Raw genomic sequence first — 19,977 nt, forward strand, 5'->3', positions numbered from 1 at the left:
CTGAATCACTTTACTCTAAGCCCGCTTCATGTATTATGCAATGGATGGACCAATGGGTTGGCTTCTTTCGAAGGAAAGAGACAGAAAAAAAATGGGAAAAGAAAAAAGTAAGAAGGTGAATGAAAATAAAATAATAGAAAAAAAGGTACGAAAATACATCGAGAAAGAACTATAACGTGGTGAGCCGGGAAGCTTTTTCTTTTGAGAAAGCATTTCTAATGGGAAAATTCTATTTGGACTTCTCCCCCTCTTAAACTTGCTGAGATTGAAAGGTTTTCTCCTATTTTTGCAACCCCTTCGCAAAAGAATTGCAGGGCCATCGCCTCTTAGATGGGGGTTGGAGAGGAATTTTGAGTGAGGATGGCTCTGGACTATTGGATTGGTGTGAAGACGTGGCCTAATTGGAGAGCGGCAGCGGTCTTTCTCTATTGAATAATGTTCCACCTGTAAATGGCCTCTCTCATCCTCTATCTAACGTTGTACATTTTCTTTACTATGCTACACATCTTCCCTCACCTTCGTTCTGGAGCTGTACATTTTCTTTCTAATGCCGCGCATCCCTTTTTCTCCGCTGTGCCATGAAATGGGAGCTAAAATTGTGATAAAAGTCAGGGTCCTTTATTTTAGGGTTAAGAACTACTGGAACGTAACTAACGCATATATGTCGCTTTCATAAAAGCTCTATTTTGTCACAAACTAAAATTTTTTTTAAAGCAATATGAACACTTTTTAAAATGATGCTGTTTAGCGGGTGGCAAATTATCTAAAAATAAAGACAATTTTGAAGCCATACAAAAAATAAAATAAAATGTGACACATACTTTAGAGATGAAATTGCTGGACTCATTATTTCATAGTAATACGTGTTCACTAAGCAAGGATATTTTGTTCTAGATTTTTAATAAACATTTTAACATTTTTCTTCAATAATTTCGGAGTATATTGTAGAAGAAAAAATATTCTTGGACGGCTCTAAAATTCATAAAATCAACTTTACAGTAATGTGATTTTATTACCGTATAATTCTTTTTATAATTTAAAAAAATTAAAAATATTTAAATGTATTTAGAATATTTTTCATCTTTTAGTTAATGTGTTAATCTGAATCACTTTGCAATGATATTAAATGTAGTTTTTGTATGTTTATGATTGTTGTTATAATCTATAACAAAACTTTTAGTAAGAAATTAAACTTACGTTATTTTCACGTACGATGTTTTTGATTAGAGGTAAGATTATTTTTTTGCTTCGAACTGATATTAATAAATAACTACTATTAATAATAACTGATATTAAAGATATTAATCTTTTAATGGTTTATAACTCCTTAAAATATTCATTTTTGACAGAGTTGCTTCAAAACTTCGTTCCTAGTAAAATAAAATTTTATATGGACAAAATTTGTCATTAATACTCGGTTTTATAATTATGCATTTGTATGTCAAGACCATTCTTCGATATAGTGGTCATATAGCTTTTAATATTAGACTTAAAACCAAATACCCTAAAAAAATTAACCAGAAATTTAGCAATTCAGCGAAGAGAGTTGCTTTTTTTGCATTTTCATTTCACTGTTGCATTTCAACATTTTCATTCTCAATCGAATACATTTCTTGAAGGTAATATCTCCTTTTTATTTCAAACAGTACGATTGTAATGCTTGAGTTTGTAGTGAAAAAAATGAAATTCATTCGCTCATTGATGCTCTCTATCCTTTTCATGTTTTAAAAAGTTTTTTTATGTAGATTATTTTACTACTTCCCTCTTTCTGTGAGCGATTGTTAGTAAATCTGTATCTACTGGACTTTATTTCTACTTAAAATATTCAATGTTAAAAGGATGCATTTTGTTAAAAAAATTATTCATTTTTATTTAAAAATATTTAAATATAAGTAAAACAATATTTAACCATTCCAAGAAAAAAAAAGTAAAAACTGTTTCTAAATACTGTCAGAAATTCTTATAACCAAAAGAGTTTGAAACCATCGACCAAAAAAAAAAGTACAACGATATAACGCAAAATAAGTATTTAAATTCTTCAGCTCTGAAGAATTTGCAGTACTTATGTAGTAGAGCGGCTGTTGAGATTATTTTTTAATAATTAGGTTCATGAAATCTACTATGAATTTATAGTCATGTAATAAAACTTTTGATAAATGAACAGAAAAAAGGGTTAATTTGAAATCTCAATTATATCCTTTTTCTTCACGATTAAGCATTTTTCTGATTTTAACAATTTTTAAAATCAAATATTGGACCAAGGAGTAACGCATTCCCCATAGCAATGTTTAAAGCAGATTAATTTAGTTAGATTAACGCCCCGTTTTTTAAAGTACTTTGGAAAGGGCCTGGTAATTGTGAACTACTTTCAGGTAACGAGGGCGAGACCCAAGCTGACACACCTTCTTGCTTCCTATTTCAATCTCTAACCTTTCGCATTACACCAACGGGAGGATTTAACATGGGCCAGACCCTCCTATGCGGCCGTTCTTCGTCGTGGATTCAGGTCTCGAACCTAGGACCCTCAGGCCCTGAAGCTGAGACTTTTCTACCAGACCACCTCGACCGTTTGAATTGTTACCAGCAGCAGTTCGTAACGCATTTGGACTACGGGAATCTTACTGGGCAATCATTTATTTTAGAAGCTTGAATTCGTCCAATGCTGTAGTTTACGCTGCAGATTTAAAATTACTGAAATTAGATTTTGAGCGGAAAAAAATCAAAACCTCGCCCACCTCAGAAGGTAAAGTGAAATTTGAATTTAAATGATTGGAAAATAAATAATTTTAAGAAAACAGATGAATTAAATTCATCTCATACAAGCACAAAAAAATGACCTGATTCTTCAATTAATGAAGATCGTTCTAAACCTTTTCGGATATTTGTGGAGGTTTATTTATTACATTGCTTCAAAATTAATTAATATACATAAAAAGAACCTTGGCTAATTTGAAAAGAAAATAAACATAGTTTTCTTCATATATAGTATGTGTTATGAGGGCAATTGAACACAATACGCTATTACGAATTTACTGTTTTTCTTTTTAAGACGTTAAATATTTTTACGATATTTTAAAATAACACAAAATGGCTATATAATTAACACCGGTAGTTTAGCTCTCAAATACATTATTTCAAGTATGTCAAAATTAAGGTCCGATCTCAGCTTTTGATCTCAAGAATCTGAAGTTAAAAATGTGTCACTTAAGTAATTAAAGTTTACATTTCATAATTAGTCTGAATAATTATGCTGTGTAATCTGGTTTAAAGTTCATTTCTGACGAATACTTCATTAATCACTCTTTTAAAAATGATAGCTTTCAAGCAGATTCAACCATTTTAAAATTTCTAAATTTTTGTGTGTGCCCTTCAGGGATATTTCAAGTCGAAATGCTAAAGAAGGTTTTGATCGTATTGATTGTAAAAGTAAAAGACAACGCCCACGATAACGGCTGTTGGCGTTATTTGTTTTATTCTTTCGAACTGCAAACCAAATTGCAACGGAAGCTAATGATGCTTTTCATCGAGTGAGTGACTGCAGGGCAATTAGCATGGTGATTTATTGGGTTTAGCTGCAGTTGTGAAGTCAGAATTCGTCCACATGTGTGCGACAGGAGGAAAAATTACGATCAACAGGGAAAAGATGTCAGTACAATAGGAACAGGTAGCAGTAGGATGGCACTACTATTTTGAAGGGACGGAAAAAGCAGTTCCATTCAAAACGGGAAATGTTGAAACAGCTGTCGGTGCATGCTACATGTTCCGGTCTTCCTGAAACGCATTCAGCTGGTTTCGGATTTCATTGCTAAACATTGAAATTTCTTAAAGATTTCGGTTAACGGATCATGCGTAAGTGATGCGATTTTATTGAGTAAAAAGTTATACGTTAAAATTTCGGTAAGTGGAGTATTTTTATGTGTTTTCTAGTTGAATTTGTTATTCTACGTTTATTGTAAGAGTAATGCATTTTTGAGAAAGCTATGAAATGACTGTTTTATGTGGTTGGCATAGTTTCTTCAATTTCAGTTTAGAAGAAGGGTTAAAAATGTAATTAATTTTTGCATCAGATGAAATAAAAATTAAAAATATTATTATATTATATTATAGAGGCATTAAAAAGTCAATAATACCAAAAAAGAGCAGCCAATAAAGAAAAACAAATTAAATTTAAATTACTGAATAGTATTTATATAAGAAAGTTTTATATTATAATAAAATATACTTCTAAGCACATATTGAAGCAAATTATCGCCATATCGTGATAATATGACTAGTGTGGTTGTTAAACATGGTAATCAATTTAAAATTGGAGCTACAAACGGTGAAAATATATATGCATCAGCATAATAAAGACTAAAACAAAATGGCAATAGAACAAATGCAATATAGATTGAAGATTCTTGGCCAACGTAAATCTGAAATTACGTTAATTTTTAGAATATACTCCTAATTACAGAAGTCGTATAAATACTGAACTAAAAATAATTGGATGACATTTTCTTTCTTGTTTTTTGCTCTTTAAAAATCTGATGAAGTGATCTTTCTGATGAAATATTCTTACTAATATAGGATGAACACTGTTTGACATGGAATCATTATAAACTCATTTTCAAATATATCCACAAAAGTTATGAAAAATAATAATTTTTTCATTCTATACCGAAATTTGTGATTTATTTTCGAAAATGAAGCGAAAGATAAAGAGAATGCATACTACTTCATATAAAGCTTCAAGAATATGTACGTGTTGATGACCGGATATATCAGTGGTAATTCCTTTATTGTTATCTATAGACTTAAAGTAGTTTGTAATAAGACTTACATTAACCAAAAACTACCTAAATCAAAATGATGCAACAAAATATGTTTTCGAATTGTTGTTATTGTTCACTCACCACATTAACTCGTTATGGGCTAAAAGAGTTTTAAACTTTAAAAGCAGGATAGACATGCAAAAATGGGTTATTTTTTATGACAAAGTGTATGATAGTAAGAGCCAAACACAATCGACGCTAAATCTTTTTGTCAAAGGATTAATTAATATGAGAGATGGATCAGATAAGTAATATAATTTATGTTTACACACAGTTTAAAGTATAGAGTGTACCATTTGCAATTAAAAGACGTTACAGTTGCATAAAAAATTATAACAAGTTGTGATTAGCATGGCAGATATAAAGGAAATTAATTAGATTGAGTGTTCGAAGGAATTATCATCTAAATCTCTCTCTCTCTCTCTCTCTCTCTCTCTCTATATATATATATATATATATATATAAAGAGAGAGAGAGAGAGATTTAGATGATAATTCCTTCGATAATATATATATATATATATGATTACAATATATATATATATATATATTGTAAATGTTTTATTTGTCTCATTCTGTTGCTGTACTAGTTAAAATTAGCATACTTTTAAACTTGGGTTGTACTTTTTATCTGTGCATCTTTTCCTTTTATTTAATTCACTGGAAAAAAACCACCTAGCAGACCGCTTAGCATCTACGAACTTTGTCGTAAATGCTAAGTGGTTAGCCTTATCATTTACGACTGTTCTTTCTTTGTTATCTGTGTAACTGACGAAATTTTTTTCAGTTTTTCACATTTTTTTGGAACATCCTGTAAATTTTATCAGGACATACTCTCTTTCTGTTCACAATCTTCCAGTTGTTATAAAATATCGAAGGCTTCTTTCATAATCTAATTGAGATTTACCTATTTAACTGTTTGGGGGATTATATAGAGTGATAACCAACTTTATATTTGAATTCGCTTTACATACTTAGTAAGTGGATTTTAACACGGGAGTTACCCCTAATCTTCTAAAGCATACAGTATGTCTGAATGACTATTGTCGGGACAAGAAAAGACCTTCACCTAAGGCTTATGGTCATCACTAGCCAGAATATAACACATCCTTGAAGGACTGGTCCTGTTACGGAAGTAGAGGTAACTCTACCCCACATTCTTAATGTACCCACGTGAAAACAAGAACTAATCATTATACTGGAAACATCTAATCTCCAAACATGAGGCACCCCTATTTGGGATTATTTAGTAGAATATGAATAAAAATATGATAACGAATTTCTTTGAGACCTAATGGCTTATTTTCGTTTTTAAAGTGCTGCAGCCACAAAATAAGTAATTAGTTTCCCATTACATATGCAAAACCGTATTGAAATGTGGTTAGCGTTGAAACAAAAATAATCATTTTCATGCCAATATAATGTATAAAGTTCCCCATTTGCCTTGGATAATAAACCAAATTCTTCGTAGTCATCTTTTAATGGATAAAAACAGCAAATAATGTAATAAAAAATACCTTTATCAAACCTTTATCAAAATCATTTTAATCGGGAACAATGTATAGTTTTGACTACTTGCTCATTGCCTTTTGTCATTTTCATTCTACCACTTAACTCAAAAATGATTTTTACATAAGTTTCATTAATCGAAATATCTAGACTACTTCTGTTTGAAAAAATATGAATTAAATTCCATTTTCTAAGCCTTTATGAATATGCAGATTCGGCAAATAATATTAATGACTTCCTGATTTAGTTCAAAGAAGATGTAAATATTATTTGCATTAAATAATGTACAGAAGTATACAATTAAGTCTTCCGCTGAAAATTCATCCACTTTCCATTCTTTGCTAGTTGCTATGAGACAAGAGACATATGCACTTAAAAGATATTGTCATTCTGTTTAGAATTTGTTTTGTTTTGAAATAAATACTCTGCGCAGCATATGCAGTATTTGATTTATTAAACAAAAAAAATAATTTCTTGAAACCTAAAGAAAGGCTGTTCATTATAATGATGTTTATAGACTGGCGTACGATATACTTGATGAACAATTCGTCAAAACTCTCAAAAGGGCAAATTGTTGGACTTAGAGAAAGATTTTAACCTTTAATTAGGCATGTATGTACTTTATGTATAGAAGATGTTTAATTAGAAAGAATATTTAATATAATATTTATTTAATTAAAAATCTAATTAAAATATAGGCTATGTTATATAGATATTAGACAAAAAAACTTTTGGTTTCCTCAATGCATTCAGACGATAATTCTTGCATAAAATCCAATTTTGCAATATTTTAAAATTAAAAAAATAAACTTAGTAGTGACGTCAATAATATTTCTTTTCAAGTTTCCCCTTCTAATTTCAATACATTAAAAAAGTATTTCACAGATTTTACCTTAAAACACTTTGTTGAAAAGCAACTGTTTTTAAATATATTCGCGTTGTATTAAATGGATTTTTTTTTATGTGCTCATTTCGCTGTCATGTATTAAAAAGCAAAATTTAAAAATGAATAAAAAATAGGCTTATTAATTCTAAAACATAAGCATGTATCACGTTTCGAACTTGGAATTCAGATCTTCTGCATCCCCCCCCCCCTCCAGGTAGCCGTAATCGCCTTGGTTCTGCAATTAACATCTATACAAGTATGTAAAATTTAATTGTGATAAACAAATCATTGGGCCTTTTTTTTCAAATTTTGTTTTAACGTAAAAATATTATGAAGTAGAAAGAAACGAAGAGGACAATTAAAATGATTCTATTAAAAAAAATGAGTTTCTCATGATTTTTACGGCTTTTTTTATTTAAAATTTTCCGAATAATTCAGGAAAATATTTTGAGAAACATACAGCTTTCAAAGATTTTTGCTTTTTTTCATACAATAATTTAATTTTCTATTGTTGTTGTGACTTATGGCACTTTACAAGCCCACTGACAGTTTTTTGTCAGCGATTTAAACCGAATGAGCTTATCTTGTTTTTTCGGTAGCGGCAACTAGGGTCAAGAATACGACTTAGCCACTTCATGCGTCTCATTCGCTTGCACAACTCTTTTTTAAAATGTGGGCACATTCACACACCTCACATATAGAACACAGAAGAGCAACCATGCCCGAACCGGGCCTCGAACCGGGAACTCCCAGATCACGGGGAAGACTCGCTACCCCTATGCCAGGACGCCCTATGCCTTCTTGTTTTAGTTTACTTTGGCTGAATTATTGTCTTATTTTGAACTGCCTTTGTGAAATTTCGATCCTTGTTCCGTTATCGATACTCTTGTACAAACGCCTTTTCTGCATACTTGCCACACCAGCGATAGGTCATTCTGTTAGCAATTATCAAATTTGATTTAAATTAAGTTCACATAAAGCTCGGATAACAGATGAAATTATATTTTGATTCTGTATACCTCCAATGCAAACGATCACTTGTTATCAACATGTCTTCGAAGCTGTTAATTTAATTCATGAATTAAATAATGTTTTCATTTCTGCTACAACATGTCATTTTCAGAAATGTGTTAACTTTCTTTAGATTAAATTCCTCAAATACACTCCTTGCGACCTGCACATCCGGCAAACAAATCAGAATTTGGCTTCTCTGCTGAATAACAATTGGAACAAAACTCTAAAAATATCCCAATTTTATACAGTTGATAGATTGATTGGTAATTCGTTGAATTACAAAATTCCACCAATTACAAATTATGCCATATGGATAGTAGTAATCAAGATCCAGTGCTGTACAAATCTAAAGCAACTTCCCGATGACCTAGTGATGAGTGCTTGGTTTCAAGATCTAAAGCGTTTGCCCAGTCGCCATTCTCTTCCTCTGACAAGGTACAGATTTGTGAGATCGTCCCAGAATAATTTTCGTGTTGCTTCGAAACAAGTCATAAATGTGAAAGAACTGTAAATTAAATTTAAAAGGAAGATTCTATATAATTTCTGTTTTTCGTAAAAGAAAACGTTCACCTATCTCGTTTATAAATTATTTATAAATTGAAAGATTAATTGAAATGCATTAATAAAGTGAATATATTATTAAATGAATTTATAAATGAATCTATTTACTTATTTTATAAATAAATATTTTTATAAAACATTCATAAAATGAAGGCTTGACTTATTTAAATGCCGACTGTCATTTTATAAAACACTTAAAAAGGAAAATTTGCTATTTAATGATAATAAAAGCTTTATTATGGGGATTCAGTGTCGATATTTCTTAAATAAGTGCATAAAAATCTAAGAAAACTTTTGTAAATCGAATAATCTTTTGGTATTTGCATGATGGTTTTAAGCTAAAATAATTTGAATAATAATTCTCCAGCCTGAAAAAAAGATGAAACCGTAAGTTTTTTTATAAAGTAATTATCTAATTATAGGCATCAGTCCCATGGGAAGTTTTGACATCCTAAAAGAACGCTGCGAGATATATATTCAACGTAATATTTACATTTTATATTTCTTTATTCTATATGGATTATCTGCTATAGAAGTGAAAAATTCAATTAGTCTTGTGTGAATTATTAAAACCTAATTGACCGTGTGTGAAACTTTAGAATCTAATTTTTGTGTTCCGTAAAAGGAGAATTAGTTACATTAACTTGATGTTTAGATGCAACAAAAGGAATATTGGGATGGATCTCTTAATTTGAAGCAACGGTGATACCCGAGATAACACAGCCATATCCAAATTTCCGCACCACGCCAATAGGTGAGTGACGGTTTGATCCACGATCGGGGTAGCCAGAACCCGGTCAACATACATAGTAGATTTTTAGGGAAATTTAGTATGAATCGTAGGACCAAGGCCGAGACTTTACCTTTAGGCCGTCAAAGAGGTTAATATAAGAGAATTTTCATTCTTTATTTTCTATTCATGCGAAATATGTTTTTGGCAGTTGTTACCCTAAACAATAATTTTTATATGATATAAAGTCTGCTTTGTACATATTTGATTAACTATTACAAAAACTAATAATTATTTTGCAAATAGAATTTATTGGATCCATACTCTGGCAACTTTACGGAAAATCGGATTTTTAGACTTTTATTTTTGAATTGCTTTTGGCAACTACTAACTGATGCTATCTACATTAATATGTGATTATTATTTTTACTTAAAAGATCGAATACTGTTTATAAAAATCGTAACCTAATCGAGAACATTTGCGGATTCTTATACAAAATGGAAAAAAGAAAAATATATTATCTTATCTATCATAAAGATATTTTCTTTTCTAGTGTTTATTAGGATTAGATTCTGAATGCAGAGTAAATGAATAAAAATACTAATGAATAAAAGAGAAATAAAAAAAAGTAAAAATGAAAAAAAAAAGAAAAGAAATAACGTCCTCGGCTTTAGAGCTTATGTTTATATTCATATTTCCTTTAATTAAAATAACTTCATTTGTTCACTTCAGTTCATAAAGTTTGTAAATAATTTAAAGCAGTTATTTTTTCCGTCTCTTTTATTAAAAAAAATTCTTTGAAATTAAATAATACAGGCAATTCGATGGTCTTGTAATTTTGGAATTTCTCATTACATTTGAGTTACTATGCTTCGATTCTATTAATTTCAGAGATAATTTGACTATTTTATATTCCTTGAATTATCCGTCATTAATATTACTACATATTTAAGATAAAATCTATATATTTGAAGATATTTTTCTAAGCTTTTCGTTTTTTTTTTTATATAATTTTCTTCATTTTTCATATATAATAGAGTAGAATTTCTATTGGAAACAAATTGCTTACTGAGAATTTTAATTAAAGTAGCAAATAACAATCTGTTAATGCAAGAGAGGTTTTATATATTCTTAAAAAAACTGTTATTTTTGTATCAAAGCCCCTCCATTGTGGATGAAAATAGATCTTCCTCAAAGGAAAAAAAAAAAAAAATCATTCTTTTTCATCCGATTCAGATCAAAAAAATATTTTCGACCAGGGGCTGCTTTTAGTTCTTCTTCTTTACCTCCCCCCCTCCCTTATCAGACTCCCGTTCCCGCCCAGCCCGCAACAAGTGAACAACAACTGGTGGCAACGGGGTGCGTGGGTGGAGAGGAGGGGCCGACCCCCTTTTCTCCAAGACGTGCGCGTGCCACAGGTGGTGACGTCAGGCCGACACATCTCTCCTATTGGTCGATCGGGGGATAGGAAGGGGAGCGAAGCAACAGCGCGACCAAAATGTGTCTGTTGCATGCGGAATACAGTCGGGGCATTCTTCGTTTGAAAACCACCCCCGCTCCCGAAGAGATCGTCTGCTTCTCTTCATCCTCCATCCCCGAAGATCGTCTGAGAGGTTGATCCCGAGCGCGCGGGGTGATGCTCATTTCCCCCTATCCTTAAAACCACCCTTTTCTCGGCTGACGATTTTGACAGCGAAGTAAATTTCGAAGGTTGAAAAGTAGTTTTTGTTTTGTCGGAGGGAAGTTTTGCATTTCTTAAAAGTTGACACTTCCGAGTAACATCGCGTCCATCCCCTCCGAACACCCTGCGATCTGTCTTCTCTGCTGCCAACCGGGGACTTGAAGTATATCCGCTCCAAAGTTTCATCAGAGGCTTTTGAAGTGTGTTATTGTAAGTGATTCTTTTTTTTCCCTTCCTGTTTTTATTATGTTTTATTTTCATCACGACGGATTGTGCGCCAGCTTAGAAGGATTATATTTCTTTAAATTAACGTTCGCTATCAGTTTCTTAATTTTCTTTTTTCGCTATCAGTTTCTTTTTTTTTTCATGAATATTTTTAATTCGAAAACAAGTTCAACATTCGATTTTATTTCTGTTATATTTCTAGTACTTCAAAAATATATCCAAAAATAATAATAACGTTCTAGTATTCATGATTTTAAAGTTACATAAGAAAAAAAAATCCTTATATAACAAACTCGTTTTACGTTTCCGTTTTTTTCCTTTTTGATTAGTAATTATTACAAAACAACTTTATGTTTAAAATTAAATTATGTTTCATGTCCTTGAAGTGTAGTTTAAATAAAGTAATCAGAAGAGAAATTTTCTTAAAGATACAAATAAGTTAATAATATATTTAAACAACTGAATATCTATGATTTAATACTTCTATCCTAATTTTAAAATGATTTTTCTTTCGTTGAATATATTTAAATGATATTTGTTGATCAGACGATATGAAAAATGTGTTTTATTTTCCAAATAAACTTTCGATAAAGCTCGCTTCTAAGAATTAACTATTTTAACTAAATAAACAGTTATTTCTTTTGCTTAGTATTCCAAATTAAAACTAATAATAAAATTACTAACTTATTTGGAACAGTTATAAGAAGAAGTAATTTGGATATAAACGCTAATTTATTATTTCAGGAGTAAAATTAACATATCTTAAACGAAGATTTGTAAAGAGACAAAAGAGTATTAAAACATGTTGACATGCCTAGCAGTTTTAAATGCATTTTTCTTTTCTTATTATAATAATTTTATAATAATTACATAATCATGTTTTGTCTGTAGTATATAATTTCTGAGTTTAGGTACATTGATTTTAGTTTCTCTCAAACCATAAAGATTAATCAATTGCAACATCTTTATAAACTATTATTTACACATGATTGTTTCTAATATTTACATTTAAAAAATAGTTAAAGAAATTATAATTTTATATTGTCAGTAGCTAGAAAATATATAAGATGAATAATATTATCATTGTTATAATTAAGTTTATTAATGATGAATATGAAGAATAATAAAAGAAATTGAAACAATTTTAATATTGTTTTAAATCTAGCTTGGTTTAATATAAAAATAAATAGATTTTATTCAGTTTTAAATTGTTCAAATTAAGTTTCTTACTTCAAATTTATAATTCATTTTATCAGTTTCAAAATAATTATAATTAGTAACAATATTTTTTTTTTTTAATTTATAACCTCCAAATGTTATGAGTTTTGTAGAACTTATGATATCTTCTCATCATATCTTGTTGTTTATAAAAGAAATATATATTTTTTTAAAAATAGAATAGCTTGATTTTTATAAAATATATACCTAATTCAATCTATCTAAAGTATATATAATTATTCTTTTATTAAAACACTTCTAAGTAGGTAAAACTATTCCAATTTTAATATAAATATGAGTTTCTATAAATTTGCACTTCAAGATAAAAGTATATGCTGTATTTTTTGTTATATTAGTAATGCAAATAATAACATACACTTACTGGAAAACTCAGAACATTTTACTTCAGATAGAGTTGTTATAGTAAAAATGTATTGAATAAGCAGAAGAAGGATTTTAGTTCTTTATACAGATTTTTGATTCTGTCTTTCAATAGTTCGCAGAAAGTATTTTTGTATTTACAACTGAATTTTATCTTTTCATGATGATGATGTACCAAGGTAAATCTGATTTTTTTTAAGGATTATATAAATCTTTGTGAAGTATGGATTTCGTTCTGTCAAGGAATTTGCGGCGTGTTTTCCATCGCTTTTTTAAAAATAGCAGTCATGCTGTTTGGTTTCATTTTTAAAAAAATATCAAATAAGAAATGTTTTTTTATCAGTAAATGTTTTTTTTTCTGACGTTGTAAAATTCTTCAAATTCTATCAAAAACAAAAAGTGATGCTTCAATAGAGAGATATTTGTGTTTCTTTTAATTTTTTCAAAATTGGAATAATTATTTTTTTAAAAAAAATTGTAAGAAAATTTTATTAATCTTAAAAATTTTCCTTCATGTAATTTTATTCTTATCTATTTACCAGCTATTTATTACTGAACAACAAAAAAAAATGATAAACGTTTAAAATTTATCATTTTATTGTTTGGATTTTTTAAAGAAATAAGTTAGAAATAATTGCTAAGCTTTCAATTAAAAAAATACAGTTAAATATAGAAATTCTTAGAACATTTGTTATTGCTGATATGTTTTCAGACAATAGCTTATGATTTTTAGAAGATATAAATTATCAGCATGAAACCACAATTATTGATAATCTTTGTTTAAATTCTCAAAGATTTTTTCATTAGCAAATAAATGGAGAATTTATTTCATCCACATTTAGTCCTATTTCTTATCCTGTGATCAAATATATTGAAAGATTGGTTTGCTTAAAACATGTGTTCATTATGAATATATATTTTTTCTTTTAATTAATACTATTACTAATTTATGCAATAAATCCCATTCCAGAGATATTAATAGTAAATACTTCTATGTTAAAAGTTTCATATTCTGAACTGTTAAGTCTCCCCCCCCCCGGTAGCAGCACAAGTACCGGGATGAGAAGTCGCGTTGTAAGCAAATTGATTTTCGCTGCTTTGTAGTTACATAACTGAATTTGAACTCATTTATTAATGATGTATATTTAACATCTTACTGTAGAGTTGAGATAATGATGACTATTTTTTTAATTTGACATAACTTCGGTTTTACTATCTGCTTCGGCCGATAATTCAGATGCACTGATCATCCATAGAAAATGCAGAAATTGTCTTTCCTGGAGAAATCTGGAGATACCGTAAATGATAAAATATGATGTTGTAAGATTTCCTAAGTTCATCATCCCGTTTTAAAAAAAATAGGAAAGTATCATGATAAACTTGTTAATGAAATATAAAGAAGGAAATATTATACAATGTGTGGAGGTTTGAAGAAATTAAAGTTTAGATAATTTAATACCGATAAAGCTTCAATAAGATTTAAAAATTTTGAAAAAGTAGTTCATTTTATAAATTAAATCCACGAATTAAACCAATTTCAGTCGGTAAATGCATAAAATCACTGTATTTCTATTTTCTATATAAATCTACATTTCTCCAAAATACTGGAAATTAAAACAAAATCCTGTTAATAATCTAATTAATTTCAGAATTTTGAAAGCTCTGTTTAGTTTTTTTTTCAATTAAATTAATTGCACTCACTGTCAACAATCATTTTGTTAAGTTTTTCTTTAATTTTTATATTTGCATTGGAAGCTTTTTAATTGTAAAAAACCGTGAAAAATTCTTCTTTAATAAAATATACAGGAATCAACTTAATATGAGAAACATACGACTGTAGTATTGTATTTAGTTTGGTTTTTAAAAAATTGAAATTGTTTAGTATACCTTGCTTTACTAGATAATCATTTTAGGCTTACTATATTTAGAAATTCCGTACCTACAGATTTATTACTTGAAAAAAAAATTAGAAAAATGTTCAAATTTTTACAAATTTTAGAGATATTAACAAAAAAGTGAATAATATTTAGAAAGAATATTGTTTCTCTATATTTTATATAACTAAATACAAGAACGGTAGAAAAAAGGTATACCATTTCATCACATAGTCCATTCTTGATGAAATTTTGAACTCTGAATTATTTACATTTATAATGCCGATGAAAAAGATAACATTTTTGTTTGTATTGCGCTATATTTGAAAGGGAGATTTGTTTAGAAAAATAAAACAATAAAGAATGATAAAAAGAAGCAAGAAATAGTTATATATTCTTAACTATGAAAATTATTTGAAAAGAATATATTGGAAACTGTATTCATACTTAACTGTATTTTTAGTTATATATGAAAAATTGAGAATGAAGTAAAAATCCGAGACAGATAATAGTTCATATTTTTAGAAAATCCTTCATCTGCATTTAATGAGCAGTTTTCTTACAATGGTTTGTATTTTATTACTTCGTCAGTTTTAACGTCATTTTCATCTTCAAAAACATGGCTGAAAGTAAGAAAAACTACATATTTTATATATTATAATCTGCAGTTTAGAGGCATGCTTTCTAATTTACAAACAAAGATCAATAACATATAAACTGTATAATTGTTTTCAATATTTTTATTAAATTTAAACAACTGATAATATAATGAAAATGTTTTCTAAAATCCTTTTTATTTCAATTAAAATCATATTTTAATAAAATATTAGAAATTATATTTTAATAAATTTAATAAACAAAGATAAATTGATTTTTGAAATAAATATATATTAATGTCAAGAAATATTTTGAAATGTAATTAAAAACAGTAAAATAGAAACAATTTTTAATATTTAAAATAATAAATATCTTATAAAAGAATTATTTTAATACAACTGCAAGCAAATCGTGACATGTAATTGGTTACACTATTAAAAAGTTAAAATTTTTCGAATCTAATTCTTCACATTTAGAAAATATCAAAAAATTTGCTAAATATAATAAATATTTTCCAAAAAAATATATTATTTTTCTTTAATTTGTCATTTTGATTAAAGAGTTACAATGTTAATTTAAATATTTTAATTATTTATTTATTTATAATTTAAATCTTATTAGGATATCTTATTTACAGATTTATTGTTTAAAAAATATATCATCTATATCATGTTCTTTAAAAAGGTTAGGAAATCTAAGTAGGAAACAATAAGTTACATAAATGATTCGCGAGCATGTATTGATCAAGTGTTATCATAATGTCATCAATATCTACTTTGCGATTAGAAAGATATTATCTTATGGAATTATCTCATATTAATTTATATGGAAAATAAATTTTTTATGAACGGAAATTAATAATGAATTCTTTCAAAATAATTTTCAATCTTTTTGTCTTACTTTATAAAATATAAAGTACATGACTTAAGAACAAAACTTAGTTAATCAAATTATGAGGAAAATAATAAAATACCTTTCTTTCACTTCTCACTTGTTAAGCAATTTTTCATATTTCTTTAATGCTGCATAAAATAATACATCGAAACAATAAGTTAAAAAATTAATATCATTAAAGTGTTGATTTAAACAGAAATATTTTGTTTACTTGAAAGAAAAATAAGATGCTGCGAATTTATTTAATTCACATTTAGATTTTCCACAGACTTATAAGTTACCTGTCATGATGAATTAAAAATTGTCGTTAAAGTGAATTAATGGTATTAAAAAGAAGCATGAAAATGAATTAATTCCATTAAAAATAGCAAGAGGACATTTGTTTATTATAGATTACTTATGGGTTTATTTTTAAAATTAGATTAAGAAAGTAATTAAGAAGTTAATTCATTTATACACATAGAGGTATGGAATAAAAAGATAAATCAACATTATAGCTATTTAGGAATTTGTTTCGAAATTTAGGATTAATATTACGGATTTTTAATTCATTTGCTTCCATAGTCAATCTAATATTATTTAAATTAAAGCTTTTAAGTTAAGTTTTCTCTACTTTCTTATTTATAGTTGGAGTTGAATAGGCGCAAATTGCTATATTTTCTTAATTTAGAATATCAGTTGGTGCGTTAGTTAACCGCAAAACTAACCAAATGACATAAATCACCAAATGGGGCGTTTTTTGAAAATATTTGCGATATAACAGATGATTAAACTTTCCTCTTAAAATAGCTTTATTTAAAGAAAATGGTGAATAACCAAACGCCATTATGAATGCATTACTAATTAAAATCTTTTTCATATTCTTTTTGTTTAAATAGTGATTTTGAAATCTCTTTTCAGTAAAATATCTTCAATCTTTAAGACGTTTAATTCGTCTGCAACTCAATTAGAAAAATTCTTAAAAATCCTTTTGTATAATGCATTCATTCCACACTATTTATAATTTTCTTTTCAAGCGAAGACTTTCGAGATCTTAATAAAAAAATAAAATTGTCAGCTTTTATGAATTGAAACTCAAGATATTTTTGTCTGATTGGAAAATTATATCTTTCATCAACGATAATTTTTTTATATGCTTAACTCTCTCATCAAACGAACTTGTTTATAGGAATGAAAATGAAATTCAATCGTGTTTGTTTTTCCTCATAAACTTAAGTAGCAAAAGTAATATTAAAATAAAATTTAAAAAAAAACTTTCTCCCATAGAACAATATGCAATATATGTATATTTTTAAAAGTATATTTGTATATTTGCGTGTATATTTTTTAAAAAAAAAATGTTTTCATGACTCTTCTTTTTAGTCAATAAACTGTCTTTATTTACAGCTCCGATATGAATATGGAAGCCTCCGTATTTTAAAGATGACTCATTCTGTGGAAGAAAAATAATACACTATATTCATTCCAGAAACAGATATTAATTTTCGAAAGATTTTTTGAAAAAAATAATTTGAGTGTCAATTATCGCATAAACAAGCTACGATAAAAAACAATTTCGCCCACAACCCAAATTTGGAGGCGTAATTATCGTTCACTAATAAATATTTTTATTTACCAAAAATTCTTCATTTTGGTGCTGAATAATCAGCTGCTTCCGAGACTTTGATTAAGAATCGATGAAATATGAGTAAGGAATCCATAAATTTATTGTTGCTATGACAACAATAACAATTTTTGATATTCCTGTTATTCATTGTTTTTGATAGAGGTTCAGAAATCTTTATTAGAAAATGTATGGAAGAAACAAACAACAAACAAGTTACGCAGAAATACTTTACATAACTTTGAATAACTATTTACAACCAACATGAAGTTATCTCCCCTAAATTGTCTTTCACACTCTCGCATTTGTTATTCTCCTAACTCCAGCATAAAAACTGTAGACCTTAAAGAAGGCCGTTAACGCTTCGAGTACTCAGATTTTTATTTTTAGAGTCCTACCTATGAGTATTTTGTGTTTAGTGCTATAATGAATACCGTTGGTCTCCCCAAAACCTTTTGGCAAAGCTCAAAAAAAGTATGTTTTTTTTTTTATTCCTCATCAAAAATTGTTGACCTTGGGTTAAGAATGCGAAACTTTACCAGATATTGCTGAACAATAATTACTAAACATATTTTGGATTAAATCCAGCATTTTTACTGAACATATCAAGAGAATATGTTGATGCCTTTCTGTCGAACGATTGACGTCAAAATTTGGCTTAGATCTGCCTATGTAGGTGTAAGATAATATACTATATTTCATTGATTTATGTCATTCCATTTAAGGGTTATTGAGTTCAAATGCAAAACGACTGACGGTAAACCATATAGCAAATTTCGTTCAAAATTTGATAATTTATATTTTAGTTGTTAGTTGCAATTTGATAAAAATTTATATAAGCCTGTATACCAGATTTATCTACCCAAATCATTGTGTTTTATAGATAGTGAGTTTATTTTTATTCAAACAACCAGCCAGACAGACATCCTGGGAATGGATTTCACTCTAAATTTGATTAAAAAAAAATCCACTAATTTTGTCTTATCAAATTTTAGTCTTCTAGCTCAATAAATTTTGGTTTATTGTGTTCACAGATGGAAAAAAAGGCAAAATGCATTTTTCGAATTCAGGTCGATCTGAAATGCAGAATTTCGTCAAAATTTCTTTTTCTAATTTTTTGGTGATTTTAATACTTTCTTTACATTTAGGAAAATCGAATATGCATTTTGGTCGTATTTTTGTCAGAAGATTGATTACAATATTTGATATAAGACTATAACTTTATTAAAAAGATCATACCCACATTTATTTATTTAATGTCTTTCTAAATTATTGTGCCTAAAAGCTTGCGAACCAACAAATCAACAGATGTTCGATACTATGACATATTTGGATCAAAGTTTGCCATCGAAATGCTATATTTTTGAAGTAAATTTTATCCTTCTAATTTCTCTTGTTATAGCTAATTTTCGCTTGTTATAGCTATTATTCTAATTTATCTTGTTATAGTTATATATATTATTCTTTCTCTTGCACTCGGGCAGGGCAATGGAAACACTTGACCTGCTTTGGGTTCTTGTGACTAGATTTAGTCCAATCAATTGATAAATGATTTGTTTTGCAATCCAATCAAATGATAAATGCTGATAATATGATACAAATATGCAAATTCTATATAAAATTCGAATACTATTTTTCATCCGTTTGACTCAATTCGTTTTTGAGTTTATACACTAACAATAATTCCAAAAACATGTTTAGCCCACTCCGGGGGGTTTAAAAAAAAGAGATGTGTCAAATTTTCGAGATTTAATTTTTGATGATAACAATACTTTCTCTTTTTGTACTTCGTATACGAAAAACCATCTTGTGTTTGTTAAGGAAAAATGTCCAAATTTTATTTCAACAAGTCAGAATCATTTTTTACGAATAGAACACTTCAACGTGCTCATCTTAGTTCCCTTCTGTTAAGATTCTGCAAGTTAGTCAGAATTCTTTTTCGTGAAAACTTCGCTTCGCATCTGTTTTATTTGTCATTGAAGATCTTGAC

The 19,977-nt window shown here is 28.3% G+C and overlaps 1 protein-coding gene across 6 annotated transcripts in view; it reads left to right on the forward strand.

Moving 5' to 3' along the window:
- Positions 1–19,977, forward strand: part of LOC129965626 (class A basic helix-loop-helix protein 15-like) — a 528,564-nt gene that overhangs the window by 144,806 nt on the left and 363,781 nt on the right. Inside the window, exon 1 of one of the 6 annotated variants that reach the window (XM_056079699.1) lies at positions 3,718–3,849. The exons of 3 other annotated variants lie outside the window; for them this stretch is intronic. The gene's annotated coding sequence lies outside the window, so the exon portion shown is untranslated. Of the gene's footprint in view, positions 1–3,717; positions 3,898–11,365; positions 11,406–19,977 lie in introns of those variants that run through there. 2 more of the 6 variants (XM_056079709.1, XM_056079718.1) reach the window with 2 other exon arrangements.

Source organism: Argiope bruennichi, chromosome 1 (genome assembly GCF_947563725.1).
Source record: "Argiope bruennichi chromosome 1, qqArgBrue1.1, whole genome shotgun sequence".
In the NCBI taxonomy this organism is placed as follows: Eukaryota; Metazoa; Arthropoda; class Arachnida; order Araneae; family Araneidae; genus Argiope; species Argiope bruennichi.